Source organism: Etheostoma cragini, chromosome 3 (genome assembly GCF_013103735.1).
Source record: "Etheostoma cragini isolate CJK2018 chromosome 3, CSU_Ecrag_1.0, whole genome shotgun sequence".
Lineage (NCBI taxonomy): Eukaryota > Metazoa > Chordata > Actinopteri > Perciformes > Percidae > Etheostoma > Etheostoma cragini.
This window is the reverse complement of record NC_048409.1, coordinates 9,489,162-9,515,098: the sequence shown is the minus strand read 5'-3', so window position 1 is coordinate 9,515,098 and position 25,937 is coordinate 9,489,162. Positions and strand designations below refer to the sequence as shown.

General features: G+C 40.4%; 1 protein-coding gene across 3 annotated transcripts in view; it reads right to left on the bottom strand.

The window, feature by feature from the left end:
- ppp1r13l (protein phosphatase 1, regulatory subunit 13 like) overlaps nt 1-9,385 on the bottom strand; it is a 38,890-nt gene extending 29,505 nt beyond the window's left edge. For all 3 annotated transcript variants that reach the window (XR_004656044.1, XM_034867292.1, XM_034867291.1), the window contains exon 1: nt 9,142-9,385. The gene's annotated coding sequence lies outside the window, so the exon portion shown is untranslated. The remainder of the gene's footprint in view (nt 1-9,141) is intronic.
- Nucleotides 9,386-25,937: the final 16,552 nt, after the last annotated feature.

Here is a 25,937-nt window from a genome sequence, read left to right as displayed (position 1 = left end):
AGGCAGTTCGGAAGGCAAAAGGGGGTCCAACCCGTTACTAGCATGGGGTACCTAATAAAGTGGCCGGTGAGTGTATATGATGTGTTAAGCCTACGGCGAGACATCCATTTAAAATATGGGCAATGGTATATAAAGAGCCTTTTTTCATGTCCACTGATGTTTCTCAGCTTGCACTCTAGTAACACTTGTGTGGTCCAGAAAGCATAAAAAGTGGTTGTCGCTCGCAAGGCTATTTAGTACTTTGTTACTTTTACTTCAGTACTTCTACTTTTCCAGAGTATTTTTTAACAAAAGTATCTGTAATGTTCATCTCTGGTTGTTTATATACTGTATGTGGAAATACAAAGCAGGATATGATACACAATGGCCACTGTACGGCAGATTTGTAGTTGCATTAAAGGGTATTATTTCCTTTTCAATGGCGTTTTCTCCTGATTAACATCTTTGTGTTAAAAGTATAGCTCAGAAACTTGTGGTGTGGTTGTATGAGCAACTTTTCCATAGTCTTTGTGCGTTAGCTACAGTAGACGGCGGTCGCCATGCTCCCAGTTTGGAGAAGCAGGCAAGGGTACCAACATGAAAGGAAAGCAATGTCCCGCTGTGGACAGGGACAGCAGCCAAACACAGTTTAGACACCTAAAACATCTATATCAACTTAAATGTACACTATATTTAGAATATCTCAGCCCTTTCCATTTGGCACTACATTTCCTTCCGACCCTCCGTATTCCTATGGAAAAGCGCAACTGTGTTATGGCGTAGATCAGCTGTTTGGGACGGACTTTCAACAGTTTATGGAAGACTGCAAAGGGAGACTGCAAAAAAAGAGAGGGAAACTTCTATGGAAAAGAAAGGGGTGTCTAATAGCAAGGTAAAGCCATGAATATTTATTTTAAATATATACACTTAAACTGGTTTTAGTTTATTTAAGGTGGTCCTTTTTTTAGGTGTCTAAAATACGTTTAGTTGCTGCCCCCAGTACATTTCTCCTGTCTGCTTCTCCAAACTGAATGCAAGCCAAACGCCATCTACTGTAGATAACACACTGAACACCTCAACCTCACTTCAAAATATCAAAATATACAATTAAGCTAGGTTAAATATATCCCAGATTGTATTGTTTGCATCTGTACATGACAAACAGAGATGAAATAGATTTTACTTTGTACCTTTGAAAGGTAACTTTGTTTTTTTCCACCTAGACACTATTTTCCTAAGTTTTTGTGTCTAAGGTGCTGATGGGAACAACAAGCTGCCACCCTTTCCCCTTTGTTTGGATGGCGAAGCTGCATACTTGTGCATCAGTGTCCTCGTCACAGTCCTCGACCTGTAGTCTTTGATGTCTTATCCCGCAACGACGTCTCATAACAACAACAATGGTGGTCTACATGCTTGTGTTCCTGCTAGAGAAGCTATTGAGCCTATTAGGGGTATTAGGGCAAAATGTATTGTCTGGTTGTATACGGCGTCCTAGTGTTAATTTTGTTAGACAAAACAAAAATATGTTAAATAAATATGTTCGTCAACAACCTTTTTCCATGACAAAGACGAGACGATGACGAGGCTGCACCAATGTCCAAAACGCTGACTAAGAACAAATTAACATGCATTATTGTTGACAAAAAAAGACGAGACTAAAATGTTTTGCATAAAATAAAAACTAATAGAAAATCTCTCTTAATTTTCGACTACAATCGTCGCTACTTTTTCATCATGAAATAGAACTAGTGCAATGACCATTTGGAGCGCTGCGGTTCAATCAGGCGACGCTCGGCTCATCTAGAAGTGCCCTCTTTTTTAATTTCGTTACACATCCATGAAGAAAGAACCTTGATGTAAAAGCACGTTTAACAAAGTTACATTCAACAAAAATCATTCAACGAGTAAACATTGTCAGGTAATTATGGCATTTACCAATATTTGAGATGGGTGAAACACTATTTGACTGAAATAGTAATCAGACATAATCTCAGAAGTAATTTAATTAAAAAAATACTAAAACACTTTGACTAAAACTTGACTAAGATACATGAGTTCTCTTTTGACAAAAACAAGACTAGTTGTCAACTAAAACTTGACTAACAAAAAAGATATGTGAATGACTTAATATGACTGAAACTAACAAGGGCATTTGGCAAAAGACTAAGTTAGTTAAAATTAAATTAAAAAAGTTAGTTACTAAATTCAAAATAGGTGAAAAAAATTAACACAACAGCGTGCATATGTTATGCACAGGCACCGCCTCTTCTTCTCCATTTGTTGGTGAATTTTTGTAGCAGAAACAGTGTCACCTATAGGCCCGGAATATGAAGTAGCGTGTTGGGTCATTTACAAATGGATCTGTTTGGATGCTGATTCTTGAATAGGTGCACATATTAATATATAATGCATGTTTAAATGTAGACCAACCTCTGATTAAGTAGCACAGCACAGGGCCAGGGCCAGAGAAAAAACCTGTGTTATGGAATGTTATCAAGCTGAAGTGTACAGTACTGCCAGATAATAGCACATTCCTCACCACTCCTGCCTGTGAGGCGTTCACCTCACACACACACACACACACACACACACACACACACACGCACACACACACACACACACACACACACACACACACACAGTCTGAGACATTATCTCTGTCAAGAGCAGCTCAAACAAAACAAGATTACACTCTCACTGACTCACAAAGGTCAGGTCACTCACTCCCTCCCTCACTTACTCACCTACTCTGTCTCGACTCAACCCTTCCTGCCCTGCAATTCATTCACCCCACCCCCTCCCAGTTTTCTCTACTGTTGTCCGGCAACTTTTACTGGGTTGTTGACTGTTGTGTAACACTCTCAGTACACCATTAAAACATTATTTGATTTGATTTACTTTTAGATATTAATAGACATTAACACGCTTTACGATTTGAAGTACTCAAGCTTAATTCCACTGTTAAATTATAGGTACTCAGTAACAGAACATATGTAGAAGCATGTCATTAAAATGACTGAGTGATATTGAATCCTAGGATTATAGACCTCAACTATGACCGCCCACGCTCTGGTTCCTGATGTGATTTTTCCCATTCAAATGCTCCATTGACATTTTATTGAATGCTTGTATGAAGAGTTGTAATCCTGGAACCAAGCCAACCAGCTACAAGCTTAATCGTCAACATGAAACATCTGATACGGCACAAAAGAACATTTTGGAAATGCCAAAAAGGCAAAAGGTACAAGACTGTTTACAGAAAGGATAATAGCCTACGGTGGTGGCAGCTCATTATAGCCATTCGCTGCTGTGCTGAACATTGCCATGGTAAAAGCAAGCTCCACCAATCAGAGATGTTGCTGATATGCATATAGATTATGGGCAGTGTAGTACTTCTCCATAAAACAGGTTTTTCTTTAAACAAGGTTGATTTTCTAAAGACGTCTATCTTCTCCAGGAACTATAAAATGTTCCTGACCTCACCGCTTCTTGGTCAGTCTACCTCTACCAGGTTTTTACATTATGAATGATTATTTAAAATCTTTATGGAGAAAATGAACAGGGTTTTACCTTCTGGAACCATACTGCTGAGCTCTACAGAGGATATCGCGTAACTTCCCATAACGTTATTCTTCTTGTCCTATCATGTCCAACCATGTTTTTTTAGTTTGTCATTTAGATGGTGGATTTGCTTTTTGGTGGTATTGAGGTGATACATTCGTTTATTAATCTCATAGTTTTTGTTCTTGTTATCTTCCCAGCTTGCGTGGGTAATATGTATCTTGTCTTCCTTTGCTTTTCTTATCAGCATGTTTCATTACTGTGCAAATAAGGTTAACTCAGCAGTTAACCTTAGCTGTCAAGTGAATTTTTCAAGAAAGTAGTCCTAGTAAATAAATGACTTTTAGGAACAGGCAACAGCCGTGCAGTTGTCACATAGAGTGTCAAGTGATGCAACTGTTACACTTTAAAGTGCACACACAGTAGAAAGCGGGTGCTAAGTGTTGGAACACGAAAACATTAATCATCTGAAAATGTAAAGTGGACAGACAGCTTGTGGCCACTGCAGCGCTGCTGTCCTCTGTTCTAGGCTTGCTGATTCGCTGCTGCACTTTGGTTGATTTCTCAAGAGAACTTTCCTGCCTGGAAAACTTAAAATGCACTTCCTGTACAGTTCCTTCCCAATGCTGTGATTACAATGTCAGCTGGTACTACTATTTTAACATACAACAATTAGCTGTGGTAAAGTCCAGATGAAAACCACAAGATGAAACCATGAAGGAAAAACCAAACTCAGAAACGTTGTTACCAGACACCAAAGCAGAGAGAGAGACCGTGGGAAGGCAATAGGGAGACAATAATGATTAGTTTTGAAGAATAACAGGGTGTGTCTGACCAAGAGAGCAAAAACCCCTCCCTCTCCCTCACCCTCTCCCTCTCCCTCTCTCTTTCCTTTCATGTCCTTAAGCAGCAAGTCCAGAATACGCATCTAACCGATTCTCTAGTTTCTGCTTAACTACACATTTCCCTACAACCATCCATTCATTTCCTCCCCCTCCTGTTGGTTACTCCTTCATATCCTTCCTTCAGATCCTCTGTCCTTTCTTGGCAGTGAACTAGGCTGAGAGGAATGATACAAAAAAAAATCCTAGGACACAACTAAGCGCTTTCCTTTGTTGCTTGCTTTGTGCTTTTCCTTGTAATTGAGTGCTAAAACTTAAATCTGGTTGTTTGTCATCATGCAGACAACAGAAACAAAGAAATCCTGTCCCAAAGGAGAATGAAGCTCCTGCCGGTGATACATTCTCTTGGGTCACAGTTAAAAACATAAACCCCGGTAATTTCATTTTCAAAAACTTTCTTTATGCTCTTGCACATCTTTAATTTAAAATACATGGAATATAACAGGTCTGAAGTCCCTCAAAGGTTATTTGGTGCCAGAAGCCCAACACCAAAGATAACATTCAATGTCCTGTTTACATTGGCTCACCACTATCTCATAATGGGAGTCTTTTAAAATGGGCAGTTATTTCTGGATTCTGATAGAAGATAAAGGCCAATTGTGCAACTACAAGAGGGAGGAATTATGTAATTATTGTGTAAAAACATCAGGAACCTGTGTCACAGTGATATAGGAAGGAGATTATCTGCTCCATTAGTTTTTTTAAGCTTCAGTATCTGCCACTGCCACAGAAGAGTTTCCCAAAAAAGGTTTCTTCAAATATACAGTATATCACTTACATATTAGAAAACTATGACCAATAAGTCAACAGCCAATAAGTAATAAGCTGTATTGATTTTTTTTTTACCAAAGCTAAGCGATGTGCTTAAATGTCATGCTGACATACCATAAATGGCTCACAGATTAATCTCGTACTTCGACTTCAACAACTGTAAGCTTCTCAAATTCAAAAAGTACAAGCACAGTACTTATTTTTTATACTGCTTACAACTGCACCTCAAACTAAATTCACTGAAATGCTTTCTACCTGTTGTACACTATTCATGACACTAACTGTCATTGCCAAAGACAACAACAACCTGTTACGCTGCAGGCGGTGGAAAGCAAAAAATGCCAGGATTTAAAGTAGCGTTGGGACCTGTTCCAGCAGCTCTACCACTCTATGCATTTGTAGAACAGCCAACAGGAATGCCCTCTCTATCTGAAATCACCTGTTATTGCCCAAAGTCTCCAGTGACGTCAACATTTTCTGAAGCTTGAAAACAATACCAAGAGGGCTTGCAGGAGTCTAGTTTTGTCTTATAATATGCTGAAGTATTATTATTTTTGCCCAACAATGCCAAATATAATATGCCTCCCACAGCTTTAACAAATCAGCTCTTTTGAACTTCTTAAGCTTTCGAGTTGGTTCTGAGATTATAACAATACACTAAACAATACAATTTAAATACAGCCTTCATTCTTCTTTTGGTTCCTGGTACTGCAGGCTCCATTTTGGCATAGTGGCATCTATCACTTACACAGCTAGAGCGGCAGAGATTAATCACTTAGTTGCCAAATATTTTGAGGATCGATTTATCTTGTCTGGTCAACTCCAAAAAAAGTTTGAGTTGTTAAAATCTTTTTTTCAGATTCCAGCTTTTTAAATGTAATCATTTTCTTAGTCTCACATTGCCAGACATTACTCCAAAGCTCTGCAGATTTGGCTAGTCCATACAGCAATCTGGGATGGCAGAAAAACAAGCTCTGGTTTATTGTCATTTCTTTAAACCAATCACAATAGTCATAGGAGGAACTAAGTGTCGGACAGAGCCACGGTGCCTCTGCTAAACAGCCTCAGGTAGGAACTTGTTTTGTTGGAAGGCGTACGATCAAAAGTTGTTTTAGTCGTGACCCAGAAAATTCAGATTGGACAGATAGTCTAACTAGCTGTCTGGATTTATCCTGCAGAGATCTGAGGAGCAGTTAATCATAGTCTTTAGAAATTCACCGCAGTTTAGAATGCCGACACAAAGAAAGAAGAAGGTAACTGACATCTGACCGAAAATAGTGTTATCAGCTGGGTTTTTTTCGGCGGCAACAAAGCAATCCTGGAAATGGAACGTTGTGGACATGGACTATTATTTTCTATCATTATTTTCTTCACTCAACTCTGAAAGTAAACTGAATATCTTTGAGTTGTAGACAAAACAAGACATTTGAGGATGTCATCTTAGACCTTGGGAAACACTGATCACCATTTTTCATCTGACATTTCAGAGACCAAACACCTAATCCCAGCTTCCCCCTACACTTGCAGAGCAACAGTGTTCTCCACAGCATGGGACTCAGGAATCTCTCAGTGCCACAAAACATAACAGACATTTCTAAGAAGTTTCATTCCCCGTCCAACGCCTGTGTGTCATGCTCATGTTGAGTTGCAATATCCCAGAGGGCCATTACCAAGGAATGACAAGTTGTGCATCTGCTTGCAAGTGGGAGCATGCATGGGTTTTATTACTTAGAAGAAAGTCAGATAACAGGTGTTATGGTGACTGTAGAGGAGCAGTTGGTAGGCAACAGGTTCCAGCTAGTGAATCACACAATGCAGCCCAGCTGGTTCCTGACTGAGAACTAGAGCAGCACTGAAACATTCACTACATGCCATTTAAAAATTGCTCTGAAGGGAAGTTTTGGTAAACTTGCAGGTTAGCACTCCGTCACACAAATAACTGACACATTCAACTTTTCCAACTGTGGAATTTCAATGATATAATTCTTTTATAACATCTTCTTTTGGTTGGACATGTCCACTTTTTACGTACTGTCTGACGTAATTCCAGAGAGGCTGCCTTGCGGTCCGCTCTGCAATGCTTAAATACAGGGAGCAGATCAGACAGGGAGCCCATACAGGGAGCAGATCAGACAGGGAGCACAAACAGGGAGCAGATCAGACAGGGAGCCCATACTGGGAGCAGATCAGACAGGGAGCCCATACAGGTAGCAGATCAGACAGGGAGCACAAACAGGGAGCAGATCAGACAGGGAGCCCATACAGGGAGCAGATCAGACAGGGAGCCCATACAGGGAGCAGATCAGACAGGGAGCCCATACAGGGAGCAGATCAGACAGGGAGCACAAACAGGGAGCAGATCAGAAAGGGAGCACATACAGGGAGCTGATCAGACAGGGAGCACAAACAGGGAGCAGATCAGACAGGGAGCACATACAGGGAGCAGATCAGACAGGGAGCACAAACAGGGAGCAGATCAGACAGGGAGCACATACAGGGAGCAGATCAGACAGGGAGCACAAACAGGGAGCAGATCAGACAGGGAGCACATACAGGGAGCAGATCAGACAGGGAGCACATACAGGGAGCAGATCAGACAGGGAGCACAGACAGGGAGCAGATTAGAGCAGCATTGCACACAAAATGCTGAAGTGTAAGTGCAGCTTCACAGTTGAACTGCAAGAAAAACTCTCCACGTACCGTCCCGGTCGGGACAAGTGGGAGGCGGACTGCACCATGTGCAAAGCTAACACATATGTTTCAGTATCTTATTAAGTTGCAGGAGATCTCAAAGCTCATATGGACACCAAAAACCTTATCCTATTACATTGCAAAGATTTTAAGAGATATTTAGTTGAAGCTGGATTTTGAAGCTGACACAGAATAGGTCATATTTAGAACATCATTTCATATTTATTTATTTCAAAAGAGCGATTATTTTGTTACAGGTTGTTACATATTTTATTTTAATACATAAGTTATTTTTATACCATTGAGGAATAATAATGCTTTTTCATTAACCTCTGAGAAGCCTGTCTGAATTTGTGTTTTGAGGCCGGGCCGAGTGTCCTGTTTTTTGGAAATCAAAATATGATCACCCTTTCATAGCTTTGATTTTGACTGATATTGCGATTGTGATATGATTCACGATATTGATATTTTTGTATCATTTTTGTCAATTTCAATGAAAATATTACAGATCAAAAAAGTTTTTTTATCGAGGATCTGTACCAAACAAGGTGTTTCCTTTAGTCTGTAGTATAGGATTTGTAGGACGTCTCTGCAGCACCACAATTCTTCATTCAGAATGGTTTGACAAAAATATTGCAAAATATTTCATTTAGCTAATTGCGCCCCCCCCCCCTCCCCCTTGCGATTTGGATAATGCACTAGCCCACAATGAGATTTTGATCAAGTTGCAATTATTTGTGCAGCCCTATGATTCAGAATGGTCTACATCTACAGATTATGATGAACACCCATCATTAATATCACATAGAGGATCATAAAAATACCCTTCAATCAGATAGGATCCTATTAAAGAAGTCCTGTAGAGAGTCTAGAGACTCTGGTGAGTAGAGAGGCTGGTGGGAAATGGTGCTGTACTGGTGCACAGCAGTCTGTCAGTGTCCAGCAGCAGGCTGTAGACTGTGAGGCATGCCAGCTGGCAGTCATGGCAACATCTGATTTTCATTAGTTTGAAAACAAGCTCCTCCTAGCATTAAGACCCCTTACACTGAAAAAGGGAACTATGGAAAGAACCATTCAAAAGTAAAATAGGCGTTTTCACGACTGCACTCAACTACAACCAACTCAGAGAGTTACACTAACTTGCACAACACAGACGGGATCTTGTAATGAAACTCTTTCTACGCAGATAGCTGTGCGTAGGCATACGTTACGGGGGGTGAATTAAAAACGCGCTTACCTAAAAACAAATGACAGCCGTTTTATTCTTCTGTCCCAAATTCGAGAGAAAAGCTGAGCTCCGTCCAAAGTTTGTTGTCTTCCTGAAGTCGGTTTGCTCGCTCTGTTTCTCCCTCTCTCTTGTGGCGATTGCTCCAGACATGCAGTCATCGCTGCGTATCGGTCTTAGAGTCCAGCCCCCCTGGCTCTCTCCCTGCTGTAACCCGAGCCAGGTGTTCCTACCACAGCTGGCCGGCCCAGGTGAAGCACCGTCACCTTTTTGTCTACTGACGTGTTAAATAAAGAACAGGTAGCCCATACACGTTACATACTGTACATTCCTACTACACATGCAAAAGTTGAAGACAGCATTATAATCCCAGCAGTCATAACATCCTTTCCCTGCGATCCAAGTCACTTAGTCTGCATGCAAAATACCAAAAATAGCCTTATATAGTTTCATGATAAATGTTAAAGATGTTCAGCTTATATATGAACGATGAATGTATTTTTGGTTTTACATAAAGTATGACTATACTATTATTAAGTATATTGTCCAAGCAGACATGTTGAATGAGAACACATGCTGGTTGTTGTGGATGTTACATGTTACAGTTACAGTTACAGTTTAATTTAGTCAGCTCTTGTTTCATTGGAATCCTCATATCTCATACAGTATGCCAACTGCCTAGCAAACCTTTTAGCAGTGGTGAAAAGTAATTAAGTAGTTTACATTTACTCAAGTAGTGTAGGCTACTTAGTACGAGTAGGAGACACTTCCTTTACTTAAGTGTTTACATTTCCTGCTACTTCATCGGATCTACTTCAGAGGCAAATACATATATAAATGGATAGATAGTCAAAGGCATATACAATGAGATATACTGTAAAGGTGCCACTAATAAGTACATTAGTAAAATGTGCCTTTTTTTGTGAAAGGTGCCTACGAAAATAACTGGTCAGAGAAAGGAAAAAAAAAAAATAAAAAAAAAAGACTATGTGGTATTACCCTTTGGAGAGAGAGAGAGAGAGAGAGAGAGTCAGTGAGTGAGTGAGTGTGTGTGTGTGTGTGTGTGTGTATGAGATAAATGGTGTGAGCAAGTAAGTGGGTGTGTGTGTGAGTTAGAGAGAATGTGAGTGAATGAGAGACATACAGAGAGAGAGAGAGAGAGAGAGAGAGAGAGAGTCAGTGAGTGAGTGAGTGTGTGTGTGAGAGAGATGGTGTGAGCAAGTAAGTGTGTGTGTGTCAGAGAGAGATTGTGAGTGAGTGAGAGACAGAAAGAGAGAGAGAGAGAGAGAGAGAGAGAGACAGAGAGAGAGAGAGAGAGAGAGAGAGAGAGAGAGAGAGAGAGAGAGAGAGAGAGAGAGAGAGAGAGAGACAGCAGCCCAGGCAATGAGCCCCCTCTATTGGTGGAAGTGTTGAAACGCTGATGGCTGTGTAGTGCACTCACTATCACGTTTCTGTCTGTAACATGTTGGAGAACAAAAAGAACAGGGTCACAACTAGAGCTGCACGATATGAGGAAATCTGTGATAAAGTTGAATATCGCTATAACATTAATACTTACAATAAAATAAGAGCTATTAAAGTGTACAACCTCCTTACAACCGATACAGTAGAGTCCCCTACTGGTCTTAGGATGTAATACCAATCACCACAAAACATCCATCCTCCCTTCAATGGGAACTACTCTTCTACTTTATACTCGGTTTCTTCCCACTCATACAGAAAACAAAAACTAGGGTGACTTGAATTCAAAACACACATCAGTGTATTATTCCTCCCACTCTTATTTTTCTTACTAACATAGGCTGTTGTTGTGACAACACAGACACACATAATAAACATTGACTTGGACACCTTGAACAACACAGTCCCCCCCCCCCCCCCCTAAAAAAAAAAGTAGGTAAGTAAATCTGGCAAATCTACTGTACTCTTTACATAAAATAATGTCTCATCTTTGCGTCACTAACATGTCCCTCGTTTTACAAAGTCCTTCTTTGAAGCTGGTGGACTCCTGTTCCTGTGAGGTCGGATCCTTAGTTGGCAAACCACCAGGTGCATTGCCCTCTTTGTCATGTTTCACCATGGGCACAACTTTCTTTGTCATCCACCTGCCCAGTATTTGTGTCCTTTGTCCTAGCATTGAAACTGGCCCATCCTGCTCTAGCTTGCTGAATGGTTGACCTACTTGTCGCCTCACCACTTTACCCTTTCCTAGCAACACTGTTTAGGAAACCGGCCCTGTAATCTCCTGAATCTGTCCTGTCCTGGTGTCCACTTAGGTCCCCATCCGTACTTTTTGGTAGACATGGTCTCCTGCCACAAAGTTCCTTTCTTAGGCATGTCTTTCTGACTTGTCTGTTTTGCTTCCACCTTCTTCTTTAAGTCACGGTGTACGAGATCAAATCTACATCTCAACTTCCCACCCATCATCCTGTCAGCAGGTGACAGTCCAGTTGTTTTCTGTGGAGTGATGCGGTATCCGAATAAAGCTCTGTTTAGCTTTGTCTCCAGTGTATCATCCCTACTCTTAAGTTTATGTTTACTTTAGTTCAAAAAAGGACAGTGTGTATTAATGAACATTTCAAAGAATGTAAATATACAGGATTATAGCCAAAGGCTAATTTCCATCTTAGTCCCTAACAGGTTGATTGCACCTATAAGTTAAGTTAAGTAAATAAAACGAATCAGAGTAAAACATCACATGTATTTAAATTAACTTAAAGACCATATCAACAACAGAGGACAAATTAGAGATTGTCCCAGCTAATGACAACAGATTTGATTTAGCAGTAGCCATTTCTTAAACTGTATGGAAAATGAGGCGAGAGTTGTTAAGATACGTGTTGCTCTTGGTTTAGAGTTCCAGGTAGTGGTTGCTCTGAAGGAAAAAATAGACTGGCCAAAGGCACTGGTCCAAAAGGGGACAGTGCAATTAACGCAGGAGCCTCCTCTAGTTGAGTTTTTCTTTTTTTTGTTAGAGAACTGATCCCCTCTCTGGTATCACGACGCAGGCTCCACAAACCACACATATTCTGCACCCTCAACTCATGTTGTCTCTGTTGATAGGGCATGAAGTCCCTGTCTAGATTGTTTGGCCAACCTCTTTGCACACAGGCTACTCACTCACATACCCTTGACAGTATTGGATCTTTAGTTGTCCATTTCGGCATCTGATCTCAGGTGGTTATTGGACCCTGCTCCTGGTCCAATATTACCAACCATTCTTGTGATTGTGGATTTCCGGGTGTCTCTGGCAGTGGTATACGGCTAAGTGCATCTGCGTTACCATTGTCTTTAGCCTTTCTGTAAAGAATGACATACTCATATGCTCTTAGTAGTAAAGCCCATATCATCATCCTCTGTGAAACCATCTGTGGGACAGCTTTCATTTCACGGAATAAGTTTATCAATGGTTTGTGATCAGTGTAAATCACTAATCTCTAAAAAATTACAGCTAATCCCTTTTTATCTAGCTTTTCTGCAGTGGCTAGTGTTCTTGATGCGAACCCTATGGGTTTCTCCTCTCCATCTGCCATACAGTAAGCCTGTAGCCTAAGTTCTATTTTTCATTACAGTGTACTAACACACTGCTGGATTGCACAAGTTCTTTGGACAGTTCAAAAGCCTTGACTTTCCAAGACCACGGTACATCCTTTCTCAGCAGTTCAGTCAGAGGTGCCAGTAATTTGGACAAATTTGGTAGGAAATTGTAAAAATTCAACAATCCCAAATAAGCTTTGAGTTCATTCCCTGAGATGGGTGTTGAGAAACCCAAAGAAAAAAAGGAATCAAATAACTAGCGGAAGTTCCTTCAGCTCGTTACCGTGACGAAATCTGGTGTTAGCTGATCTATAATTTTCTCCTGTAAAAACCTACCAACTCCTGTACTACTTTCTCTTTCATGTCAAAAGGTACTGAGCTTGGCCTATAGAAGCAGGCTGTTGCATCACAAGCTACATGAATCTTTGCTGTGAAGCCCTTTACTATCCCTAGCTCATCCCTAAACACCATTTCACATTTTGAAAGCCCCTCCTGTAGAGGGTCCTCACTTTCCTCCATCTGGTTTCCAGGTTGCCCATCTACTTTGAGAGCTCCACCCTCAACCCTATTAAGTAAGTCCCTGAAACTTTGACAACCACTACTACAAACTGTGTGTAAGTCACTGCTTAGGCACACACATTAATTCTCCCTTCCGTTTTGGGCTTTGGCAGAAATGGGGGGAGAGACTGAGTAGTTGTTGATGTTCAATTTTTTGGCTAAGTCCTAGTTTTTTGCAATCCTACCGACAGCATCTTTAACCTTAGCTGCTCCATCACCGGCACTCTATGGCCACCATATGTTTTGAGTTTTATCTTACACTTTGATAGCTTAGGTTAGGGTTAGGGTTAGGGTTAGAGGGTTAGGGTTAGTGAGAAAACTATCTATGCATATAGAATAACACATTACACTTGAAAAGTTTTGAGTGTAAACAATGAAGCACGCTGGACTTTGTGGTTTGCTATCAGCAGCTCTGTGAGTATATAGCACAGTCCTTAGAGGCTCGGCTAAAGCCTATCCATGGGAGCAAACCGCTGCCTGGAATCCCATGCTACTTGGAGCTATGGACACGAAAGAAAACAGCAGGAGGAAATAAGATTAATAAAGTGTTACATGTTAGCATGTCAAGATGCAAAATTTGATGACACAGCTAGGAAGGGACTCAATGTGACTGATCTGATGTAGTGCATGGCTGACTGGCAGGAGAGCTGTCACAATTCAATATATGAATATATGTTCCAATATATTAAACACTGACAAAGTTTTGAGTTTTTTTAATGATAATATGCTTTAACTATACACATAACCGACTACAGGTACATTTTACACGTGACACTGGCATACAAAAGCAGACAGTTGATGCATGATAAACATTAATGTAACAGTTTGCTAACATTAACACTCAAATATTGATAAAGTGATAAAGGTAACATTTAACTTCACTGTATAGCCTAGAAGCCTAGAAAGACATTTTGCTGATAATAAAGAAAGATCCTATAGCCTAATTCTACAAACACTGACTGATTATTATATTAAAAAAAAAACTTTAAACACAGAATGCTTTCACTTGTCCCCATGCACAGCATCATACAAGTTATACTTCTGTCTAGGGATGTCACGAGAACCGATAATACCGATACCTTCTGGTTCTAAAATTACAAAACCCCGCCGATGCCCCTTTTTTAAAGGCACCGTAAGCATCGTTAGGGCTGATGCCAGTGTTAGCAGCATTGGTGCTGTACCTCTTCTGGACCTGAGGGGGGCAGTGTACGCTTCATAGGGCCAGTTGATACATTCAGCACAAGGCGGTCAACACTGATTTGTCTGATTTAATTTCTTTTGATTATATTTAGACATTCGAAGAACTCTTTGCCATTTGAAAGGTCATATACAAGAGGGCAGGAAAATAGCGTGTCCTTTTAGGGGTTGGGAGCAAACTGAATTTTAGGCAAAGTGTGCAACCCTCCTCCACCCCTTACACCTCCAGTCGTCGTCACCCACGGCACCCTGGGTCATGGCCGCGGGAACTAGGGGTGCGAAGGGTGCCGCAGCACCCGCTAGCAAAAGGACAAACAACTACAACCTTAATTTAAAAAAACATTTATTTTTAATAAATTGATTATTAATATAAACCTAATCCCTTTTATTAGAAATTAAATGTCAAAATAGAAATAGAAATTATATTTTTCAATTTGGTAAGTAAGAGATAAACACATTATATGATTACAATGAATCTGCCCATTTGGTCATAAACGAGGCCTCTGACGCTGATGAGTGAAGGTAGTTGTGGGAACTTTCCCGGCGGGTCAACGGTACAGACGTTTGCTAGCCATGGCTCAAAAGCGCATTTTGGATTTCTTTATAAATCAACCACAGGCTAAAAAACCTAAAAGATCAGAGGCAGAAAACTCAGCAACTGTAACCAGAAGAAGCTAGCAGCACCTCTCCAGTAGTCTATAGCAGGCTAATTATTGTCTTGGATAGGCTATTTATAATGAATTGAATCTCTATACAGCTCAATAAATTGTGATGGATGCAGTTTGGTGTGTGGTGGTTGACTTTTGCTGAAAAATTCACTCTGGAAATTTGTCAGCACCCCCAATTCAATTCAATTCACCTGGGTCTTCATCCGGCAGACCGCTCCCATCGGCTCCTTTGATCCGGTCTTCGGGGTCCTTCACCACCACCACTGTCTAGACTCCATCGGGCGATATGTCTTGGCCTCTCCACCACTTTAAAACTATTTGTATAACAATCGAGTCGAACCTTAAAAAACTACATTACATATTATACAAATGTGCAAATAAACCTTTGTATATTTGCAACAAAATCTCTCCAGATTAAAATGTAATTGAGGAGCTCACAAAACACTTAAAGTATGTGAAATATATATTTTTTTTACAGTAGTCAGTGTTTAAAAATAGCTTTAACTATGTTGAACCTCTTTGTTTATTTTTAGGTACAAACGACTCAGCAAAAGAACGCTTTAGACAGTAAATGGCCGTAAAATTTAAATGTGCTGTGTTTATATAGCGCTTTTCTGGTCTTAACGAATACTCAAAGCGCTTTTACATCATACTGGATACATTCACCATTCACACACATTCATACACTGTGGCCGAGGCTGCCGTACAAGGTGCCACCTGCTCATCAGATAAACACGCACACACATTCACACTCCGATGCGCAGCATCGGGGGCAACTCGGGGCTTAGTGTCTTGCCCAAGGACACTTCGACATGGGACTGCAGGGCCAGGGATTGAACCACCAACCTTCTGACTGGCAGGCAACCGCTCTACCACTGAGCACACAGCCACCCCGAAAGAAATAGTAAAAAAAAGTTTTCTATTACTTTCTATGAGTCTGAGGCTTTCAAAAAGTTGGGGACAGCTATAAGAATTCCTGCAAAAATGGTCTTTGGAAGTTGATTTTGCTCATGAGGGAGATAGTTTCTTATGAACAGTGTGTGCACAAGCAGTTGCTACCGATCAAATTGCCTGCAAGTCCCAACTGAGGACTGTACATCCAATCCACAGTGGAACTGCATCCACACTATTCGTTTAAACCAAAGCACCATCATCTCTGTCACTATCCTGAGTTCATACTTTAGGTTGGACCTCTTATCTGAGATTTGAAAGTAAGCATGCTTTCTTCAAACAGATACCAGAAAACGGCACAACTTTATGAAACTGTTTGTTACTCAGAGCAACACCAGCTCCTTCAAGCATACTTATTGCTGGCAGTATTTTTCCGCTTATCATCCAAGATGAAAAAGGATAAACAGAAAAAAAAAAAAGAATTTGATATAACTATCTGTGATAGTAATATTGTAGTTAGGGAGTCAAACTAAATGTGTAAAGCAAGAATACCTTCTTGATTATTATCCATCAATGCGGTACAAGCTAAATGGAACATCAGTGATTATATTTCATCATTCCCTGAAACGGCAGCACTCGTGGAAGACACAACACAAGCTGTGTTGGCAGTGTTACGTAACATACCAGAGGATGACCTCAGTCCCTCCTAAACAAAGTGGCAAGCATTGTAGTGGAACCCAAATCTGACCTGCAATTTATAAAAGAGTATTATCTCCCTGCCAACATCACACCTACCCAGTGTCGTAGGCTTCTGAACGCATGGAAAACCAAAGGTATGTCTTAAATAGTGTCCATCAAGTATTAAAAACAGAAATGCTAATTTCATAAAATGGGACCTATGGCATGCTAAAAACCTGCTGGCAGGCAATCTTCCTGCCTGAGAGCCTCTATTTGCCCCAAAAGTCATGCTGTATGCTCCACAACCTCTGTCTGTTAACAGACAGAAACAGATAATACCCTGAAGGAGGAGGAGGAGGAGGAGGAGGAAGAAGATCAGGGGAACATTCCTGATAATGTTGATCAGGAGCTCTCCGGGAATAATCTCTGTGCCAAACTTGCTGCATAGGTGTCTGCCCCTGGCGAGCTGCCTGCATGTATCACTGCATCACTTTTCAACATCTAGTAAGACTTTTAACAGTGCCTGGATGTGTGCCAAAGTCAGTTTGGTTATTAGAAAAAAACACTTTCTTGATTATGACAAGACAGAGCTTCATTTTAACTGGATGGGGTGTACAAACTACTTTGTTTTTTAACCCAGCAATTAATGTATCTCTGCTTGGGAAGACATACTGTTTCCTTGTCATGCCGCTTAAAGCTTAAAGCCTCGCCTTCTCCTGCCTGTAGTCCAGCGTGGTGGATTTCAGGGGTAGCTGGAGCAGCTGAAAAGCACAGTGGTGGGCCGGGCCATTTGCAAATGAAGGAGTTGGCTTTTCCCTCCATCCAGCTCACGGCTGATGAGGTGATTTCACACAGCTCCAGAGGCCACATCACCCTTAAAGAAGTCTTGAAAGAATCGAGTGAAATCCTAAAGTTATTAGGAAAATGTTTACTGACTCATAAATCCACGGGAAGAAAGCGGAGGTGAGGGACATCTGGCAGAACGTCTGGCTGCATTGGAAGTATCCCGTAAATAAAACGTCGTAGACGAAGACTATGTTTCCTTAGACTCCTAAAAAATGCGTGTCTTTTTGCAACTATTAGAGGTTTAAGTCACTTCCCCGCATCGGCTTCCCTTTTCAAACCTAGAAGCAGTGTTGACAACTTAGCGACTTAGTCTTGAGATTTAGCAACTTTTTAGAAGATTCATCACAAATACTGTACATGATGAACCTGAAGGGCTTATCCACATTTCTCATGCAACTCTCACTCTGAAATGTTTTTTAAATAGATTACCTTTACTTTAACCCTACTCATCAGTCCATGTTTCATGCATTGGCCCGTGTTTGAAAAAATAAAAAAATATAAATATTAAAATGGCTACTGCAAAATGTAAACAACTAATCCTGTACCTTGCTGTGACGGATTGGCTTGTGTGTTTCGGTGACCTGAAGTGGGCCATTCTAACAGGAAACCTGATCTTACTTTCCTTATAAGGTCAACAAAGTTGGCTTGGTCACAGTTTAGAGAGACAAATATCAGCTTGCTTGCTCAGATACTTTGCACAAACATTTAGACATGTGTTTATTGTCCACTGGAGACATTAGTTTTCACAGGCTGTACAGGGCCTCACAAATACATGATTAACCTGCAGAGCTCATCAACATTTCTCATGCAACCTATAGTCTGGATGGACAACAGTTCATTAACTGGATAATCGCTCTGTTAAACTCCGTCCTTGTCAGGAAACAATATCAAACTTTGAGTTTGCAAGCTACACGGTGAAAGTGTCAAGTTTTGTAATACATTTGGATGGTGCAAGTGGAATGATTGTAAAGATTTACAAAGAATACATTCACGGCGTTTCCTCTCTAACATGGAGGTTTTGGGACCAATTGGTGGGATTGCAGTGGACGAAGTACACGGAGATACCAGAGATAACCATTTATCCAGCTAATAGAAATAGCTTGCGTTATTGTGTCAACAGTTAACTTCATTTAATAGTGGATGTTGAATTTTCCTTCCGGGGTGCAAATGTTCCACCAAAAATAGTTCCTTCCCAAGACTATGTTGCAGAGCCACCATCACTGTGTTCAGAGCTTAGCGCCGTCCAGGACAATTGTGATTGCATTAAAGAAATGAATACTACCCCGAGTGTTTTTTTCTCGCTCCTATCCAGGAATGTATGTGTGGTGTAGGACCTTACTCCACTGTGGAGATAGAGCTCGACATGCCAGCTCTAGTGACTTAAGGTTACCAGTGATGGTGAAATTCACGCTGATCCAGCATTATCTCTATTGTCTAATTGTAACACTAATAAAAAGAGCAAAGTGCTGATGGAAATCTGAAGATCTTGCTGTTATATAGATGTGAAGTTTGACCCGGAGTAGACCATGCTCCTTCTGTATTTTGTTTTTCATTTTTCTCAGGTTAAAAAAGCCCACTTTGAATTATAAAGTGAAATGACATTAATCTTTAAAGCTCCCGTGACATGGTGGTCTTTGGATGCTTTTCTATAGACCTTGGTGGTCCTCTGATGATGCATCTGAAGTCTCTTTAATATAGACCTTAGTGGTCCCCTAGTACTGTATCTGAAATTTCTTTTGTATAGACCTTAGTGGTCCCCTAATACTGTATCCGAAGTCTCTTTTATATAGGCCTTAGTTGTCCCCTAATACTGTATCCGACATATCTTTTATATAGGCCTTAGTGGTCCCCTAATACTGTATCTGAAGTCTCTATCCCAAAATTCAGCCTTGGTTCAGAATTACAGCCACTAGAGCCAGTCCCACAATGAGCTTTCCTTAGGATGTGCCATTTCTGAGTCTGTAGCTTTTGAGGAGGAGAGAAAGGGGGGCGAGGTTGAGGGTGGGGTAGTAGCTTTTACCAACCGCTACTTTGCTCTTTTGATAGCCATGATGTCTCTCTCTCATGGGTGGGCCAAATTCTCAGGACGGGCAAAGCTGAGAGAGAGGAGGTTACCTTTCCCCTAATGACCTCATAAGAGGCAAGATTCCAGATCGACCCATCTGAGCTTTCGTTTTCTCAAAGGCAGAGCAGGATACCCAGGGCTTGGTTTACACCTGTCAACAATTCTAGCCAATAGGGGACCCCAGGCGGGCTGGTGGAACACATATTAAGGGTAAAACAAACTCGTAAAGTGAAATTGTCATGCCATGGGACCTTTAATACACCTTGGCAATCAACAACACTAATTAAATCAGTTTTCTAAAATGACTGAATGGGTCAAATTTGCAGCAGCCCTGGTATGTACATCTTTTCATAACATATGCACCTATGCCAAATGTGTTATTTTTATCACAAACTGTACAATTGTTTTTGATATTTCAACCTAGCTACGTCACTTTTATGCACAAATGTTAACGCATTTGTGATTTTGAGGACATGTAGGCCAGTACATGTTGGTTATTTTGTGTGCCTGCATTATTAGGGTCTAGAGTCTACTTTTTGTGTATCGTGTTTGAAGAGCAGCAATGAAATTACTGACCAATATAAATGCTCATCTTGCTGTTCACATAAACAGACCGGACACCATTCAACATGAGTTGTTGTGGTGTAATTACTTTTCATTTGATATGAAAAATTATTCAAAGTCAATGAGATGGAAAGTGTTCGGCAGACTATCACAGGAACTGGCATTGTTTACTTCCCTCCCACACATCATTTGTTCTATCTCGCAGTCGCAATGATTCTCTCTGTCTTACTGTCATACACATTTCACAGCAGTGTATCACAGCATGCCTCATTTACCCAGACAGCAGTCCTTATATTTCTGGTGCTGCATTGTGTTTTTTTGTCTATTTGTTTTCATTTAGATGTCAGTTGGTGTTTGGATGTATGTGTTATAAGATAAATCTCATTCATGTTGAACTATGCTAACAAAGATCATTGTGTTGTAAGTTATTTTATACCCTATTTACACATTGTATTAAGATGTGACGTGTACGTGCGTGGATATTCTATCTGAACAATGTTAAAACATGTTAGTTGAAGCACAAACATGACATTTTGTCATCTTGGAGTGTTTGAGGATAAAATGTATTTTGTATTTCATTGCCAAATATGCAGTGGCCTAAATACATCCTTATTTAAATGATAATACCATATTTATGTAAAAAACAGAGTTTCTGGTCTCATTCTTTAGGTCACTAGAAATTTTGGTTTTGTAAGCTGAAGCTTTCTAAAGATTTTGAATTTGTAGATCTGTAGTTTAACATTTGTCATGTGATCATCTTGGTTGTTGTTAGCCCATATGGGCTGGGAACAAGGTGGTGTAGGGCTATAGTCCTACGTCCTAGGTCATTGAAGTGGTTTCAGGGGGTCCCCAGCAAAAAAAGGAATCATTTATTTAAACTATAATTTCATCCATAAGGAACACAATGACAGATTGTATGACTATTTTGCTCATGGGTATAATTCCCTTTCTGTAATAAAACCTTTAAAAGATAAAAAAATTCGATCAGGTAGGGGACCCTGGGAGAAAGTCTTATCAGATGGGGGTCCATGGTCTAGTTTGTGTCAGTTTAGGGGTCCTTGATGTGAAATAGTTTCAGAACCCCTGGTGTAGAGTACTTGGCAGCCCTAAAAACTTATTTCCTCAATCAATCGTCTCACTGTGTGTGACAGGGTCTGACACAAACCCCACATTTTCTGCCAAAGGTTTTGGTTGTTTCAGGCTTGTATCATTTGGACGTACCAACAGTTTGGTTACCATTGGTTAGAATATTGCATGGGACGGCAGAAACTACCCACTATAGCTTTAATTCCAGTGCTTACCTCCTCATGACTACATTGTCCACCAAACCTATTTCATTCCCGAGGCTATTTGACAGAGGCATTGTATCTGCTCCCGCGCACCTATGACGTGACTGTGATTGGTTTAAAGAAATGCCAACAAAACAGAGCACTTTTTCCTCCCATCCTGGAATGCTGCGTGGACTAGTCAGAGTTCGGAGTGTTAAACTCTTAATAAATAAAACCAAAGATTGAGAAGGTGTAATTAGTCAAGCTGATCTGATCTCAGACAGATGTAAATGACATTTTTACATTTTTCCACCTTTTATGAAAAAAACTCAGATTCCTCAAAAAAAAAAAAAAAAAAAAACATCTCCACCTTAGCTGCTTCCAGAGTGAAAAGTAGACCCCATATAGCACCAGCGCGTGCATTCACCTCAGTCCAACCACGTTTGTTTAAGGCTCAACCTACCTAATTTCAGTAGTGGAAGAAGAAAGGAAGTAAATGTAGAAATACTCTGTTACAAGTAAAATACTTCATTCCAAACATACATAAAAGTAGGAAAGTATTAGCATTAAAACAAACTTAACTTGTAGTAAATTAGAAAGTAATCTATTTGACTACATCTGTAGTGGAGTAGAAGGATAAAATAACAAAGAAAATGGAATGGAAGTTTAAGTACATGAATGGTGTACAGGTACTTGAGCAAATGAACTAAGTTTCCTTTCACCACAGCCTAATTTGCATACTGAAATTAGATCACAATGTGTCATAATCTGCAGACCAAATCAACAGGATACATGCATAGGCCCATGATTAGCTAAAAGCTGTAAAGAAGAACTCCATTAGTTATGTTTCTTCTAAACAATTCTTTTTTTTTTGTTCTTTATTGAATGTAACTATGTCCTTTTGATTCAGATAATAGTGTATGAGGTGTTGGACGTCCATCCAGTGGATCTGATATTTTGTTCAATCTGTCATCCAATGACAATTGTACACCTATACTAGATGTGTATTTTGGTTTTGTCTTTGTCCAGTTTGACATTAATTAAGAACCAGTAGTGGGGGAGGTCTCATTGTGTGATTGAGTCCTTTTCCAGCTGAAGTTTGCTGTTCTTGATCTAAAAATAACACCTGATTCAACTGCACATGGTTGGAAGGACCCCTGTTGTTGATTAGATGCCATTGTCTAAGAAAGATTTTGTGAGTTAACACCTGGTGAAAATGGAGTCAGAGACCAGACAGAGCTGCAAAACCAGAATTTAAAATATTAAAAGTGGAAAGTTGACCCAGTTCAAGTTAGAAAAACCTGACATCTGATGATGTAAAGGCTCTGATGAAAACAAGGATGATGAATTTTAGTAAAGGTATTACAGTGATTTAAAACAACAAAAACACAAAGGTTGATGTGTGTTCCACTGATGTACTTTTAAACCCGTTTCCAGGCAGACATTACCCTGCAGGGCATGCCTTTGTCCCCCTGATGGCAGTATGACTCCAGCTCTGAAGCTCCCTCAAAATCTTGCCTCTTTGTTCTCCTGCCAGTTTCTCCTCTCCTGATGCCTTTTTTTCTTCTTCTAACAACATCTATGAGAAGAGAGAAAAAGAGAAGAAAAAAGTATCCCCGGGTTAAAATAAATAGTCTTTCACAGTTAATTTAATTGACTATTTTGTACAAAATCGAGGTAATTCCGCCTCAGCTGCAATAGCAAACAAGAATAGCATTGCCTTGGCAATCAGTTACCACGCCAACAGAGAAAGGCTTTAATCTGCTTCTATCACAGAAGAGCCCCAGCTAAAGTTTGTTCGACACTGTAAGGCACCTGTTTTCTTAATTGTTGTAACATCTCTGCAGAGGAAAAATACACTCAGTGGAGCAAGTGATAAAGGGAACAATATAAAATATTTACATTTAGCAAGAGGAGTTAATACAGAGGATAGAATGAAAAGTACAGTTAATGAAATATATAAATGTGTTTAATGTCCCGATGCATTTTTTAAAGACATTTTAACCTTTAATGGACAGGGCAGCTGACAACAGGAAAGTGGAGAGAGAGGGGGGGAATGACATGCAGCAATGGGTCTCTGCGGTAAGGACTCAACCAGATGAGTATACCAAAATGTATTTAAATGTTTTTTTTAAATCTATTTACATGTTAAGGAAGCCTCAGTTCCTTCATCAAGGCCAATTCTTTGTGTTTTATAACAATACAAAGAAGAAGTTATTCAAGAGTAAAAAAAAAAGTGGCTAAAGGAGAAATTATTATTATTTCTTAACTTTTTGTTAACTTCAGAAGTGGAGAGTTGAGGTTATTGTCCAGAAGTGGTCCTTCTCTTCCACTCTCTAACTTCTCTATCATCTTTCTTTCCTGCTGGGTAGACTTTGTGTGTGTGTGTGTGTGTGTGTGTCCCTCAGTGTGTGCCTGTGAAACAGAGAGCATGTCTATCCAAGGTGTTGCTGTTCTCGCCTGTCCTGCTACCTCCAGCTGCGTGTCTACCGCCCCCCGCAGGCCGGCAGAGGTTACCCCATGCTGACCTGTTTAATTGTCTGCCTGTCCCAGGGCCCTCCGATGACTGTGTGTGTGCTCCTGCTGGGCCACGGAGGACAAGGGCGACAACATATACACACACACACACACACACACACACGCAATCACACACATGCATGCGCACACAAGATACACACAAGGGGTAAGAGCATTAAAAACATGACAAAACCACACAGTGTCTCTGTTAGATGCTGTCAGGCTCACATTGTAAGTGTGTGTCCCATTAAAATGTGCTCATATCAGGGAGCTTCTCTCAAGTCTGCCTGTTGTTATGAGTGTGCTGAAACAACTGCACACATCCAACCCACAGATTTAGAAAGTGTAGCTTCACACCAGTGGCTAGAGAAACAACTGGGAGAGCCTATGCTGCACAAAGCTCATAATATGGTACTTTAATGATATGAACATTTTACTCTTTTAAAAGTATTTATTCTACACTGGATTGTTAGAAAATGATCATCAACAATTTCCAAATCCCACCTTTAAACACACATTAAGTTTTGAACTCTTAATAGAAATGACCCGCCAGTGCCTACTTTGGTATTTTTGCTCAATGCGATGTCATTTCTTGAAAGATGCATATGCCTAAAATCTGTACAGCCTGTGAGTTATATTAGTTAATGAACCGTAGTAATTGATAAAAGTCTTGAAATTTTGTCAGAAATAAATGCAAAATATAAAAATCTGACTTTTCATAAAACAAACAACATGTGGATATATTATGCAACTTAATTTTATATATGTAGTTGTGTGGGGGGGAGGGGCTGCTTGTCTCTCTTTCAGGTTTGGGGTCCTTGGTCTGCAAAACGTTGAAGTCCCCCTGATCTTAGGGTTAAATGTGTCCTGTTGCTGTATTGCAAACTATAGTTGAAATTGTACAATAAGAATGCACCGCAGACAAAGAGATGTTCACACATTAAGCAACTTAGAAGAACTAGAAAAAGTCCCAGAGTGATCAGAAGGGCAGCTGTAACCAAATGTTTACCAAACTTTTACCAAATTATAAAAACGGGTCGTGAAGATTTTTTAGTAAGGGCGGAAATTACTGATTTCCTGGGAAAAACTTCCAATACTGTTAACATAACTACACAATTTTAAGTAATATCGTAATACACTTTAAAAACACTCATTCAAATTATAGAAGCTGTAACATTGCGTTTTCAGTCAGCCATCCCTTGGTCACTGTTAGTAGGGAATTCTCTTTCTCTCTCTCTCTCTCTCTCTCTCTTTCTCTCTCTCTCTCTCTCTTTCTGCCTCTCTCTCTCAGCTTTAGTCTATTTCATAATCAGGAGCAAAAAAAGAAATCCCACATCCAACCAATTGCCCACTGTACCCCAGCAGTAAGTAGTTACCTTACGTACTCTATAGCTGACTAGACTGAACTCTCTGCAGGCGTCTGTCTGACAGAATGTACTTCTGCTACTTGGATTCACTGAAATTCAAATGAATTTTACTCAAGAAAGTAAAAAGTAGGTCAGTCTAAATGTGTGTGTGTGTGTGTGTGTGTGGGTGGGTGGGGGGGGGGGGGACAACAACAACAACAACACCAACCTTTGAGCTATTAAGCTACAAGCTAAAAATGGCAAATTTTGAAGAGGATTTGGATCGTGCAACAAGGCAGGCCGGCTTGGTTCTTTTGGTAAGTGAATATGAAGATAAACAAAGAATAACTTTAAGGGAGGTTGGCTGGTGTTTTCCTTAGAGATAGGGTGAGAAGCATCAGTGAGGAACTCGGAGTCGAGCCGCTTCTCCTTTACGTGGAAAAGAGTCATCTGAGTTGTTTTGGGCATCTGGTAAGAAGACCTCCTGGGCGTCTCCCTAGGGAGGTGTTCCAGGCACGTCCAGCTGGGAGGAGGCCTCGGGAAAGACCCAGGACTAGGTGGAGGGATTATATCTCCACCCTGGCCTAGGACTGGCTCTCCGCATCCCGCAGTCAGAGCTGGTTATTGTGGCTCGGGAAAGGGAAGTTTGCAGTCTACCTGCTGGAGCTGCTGT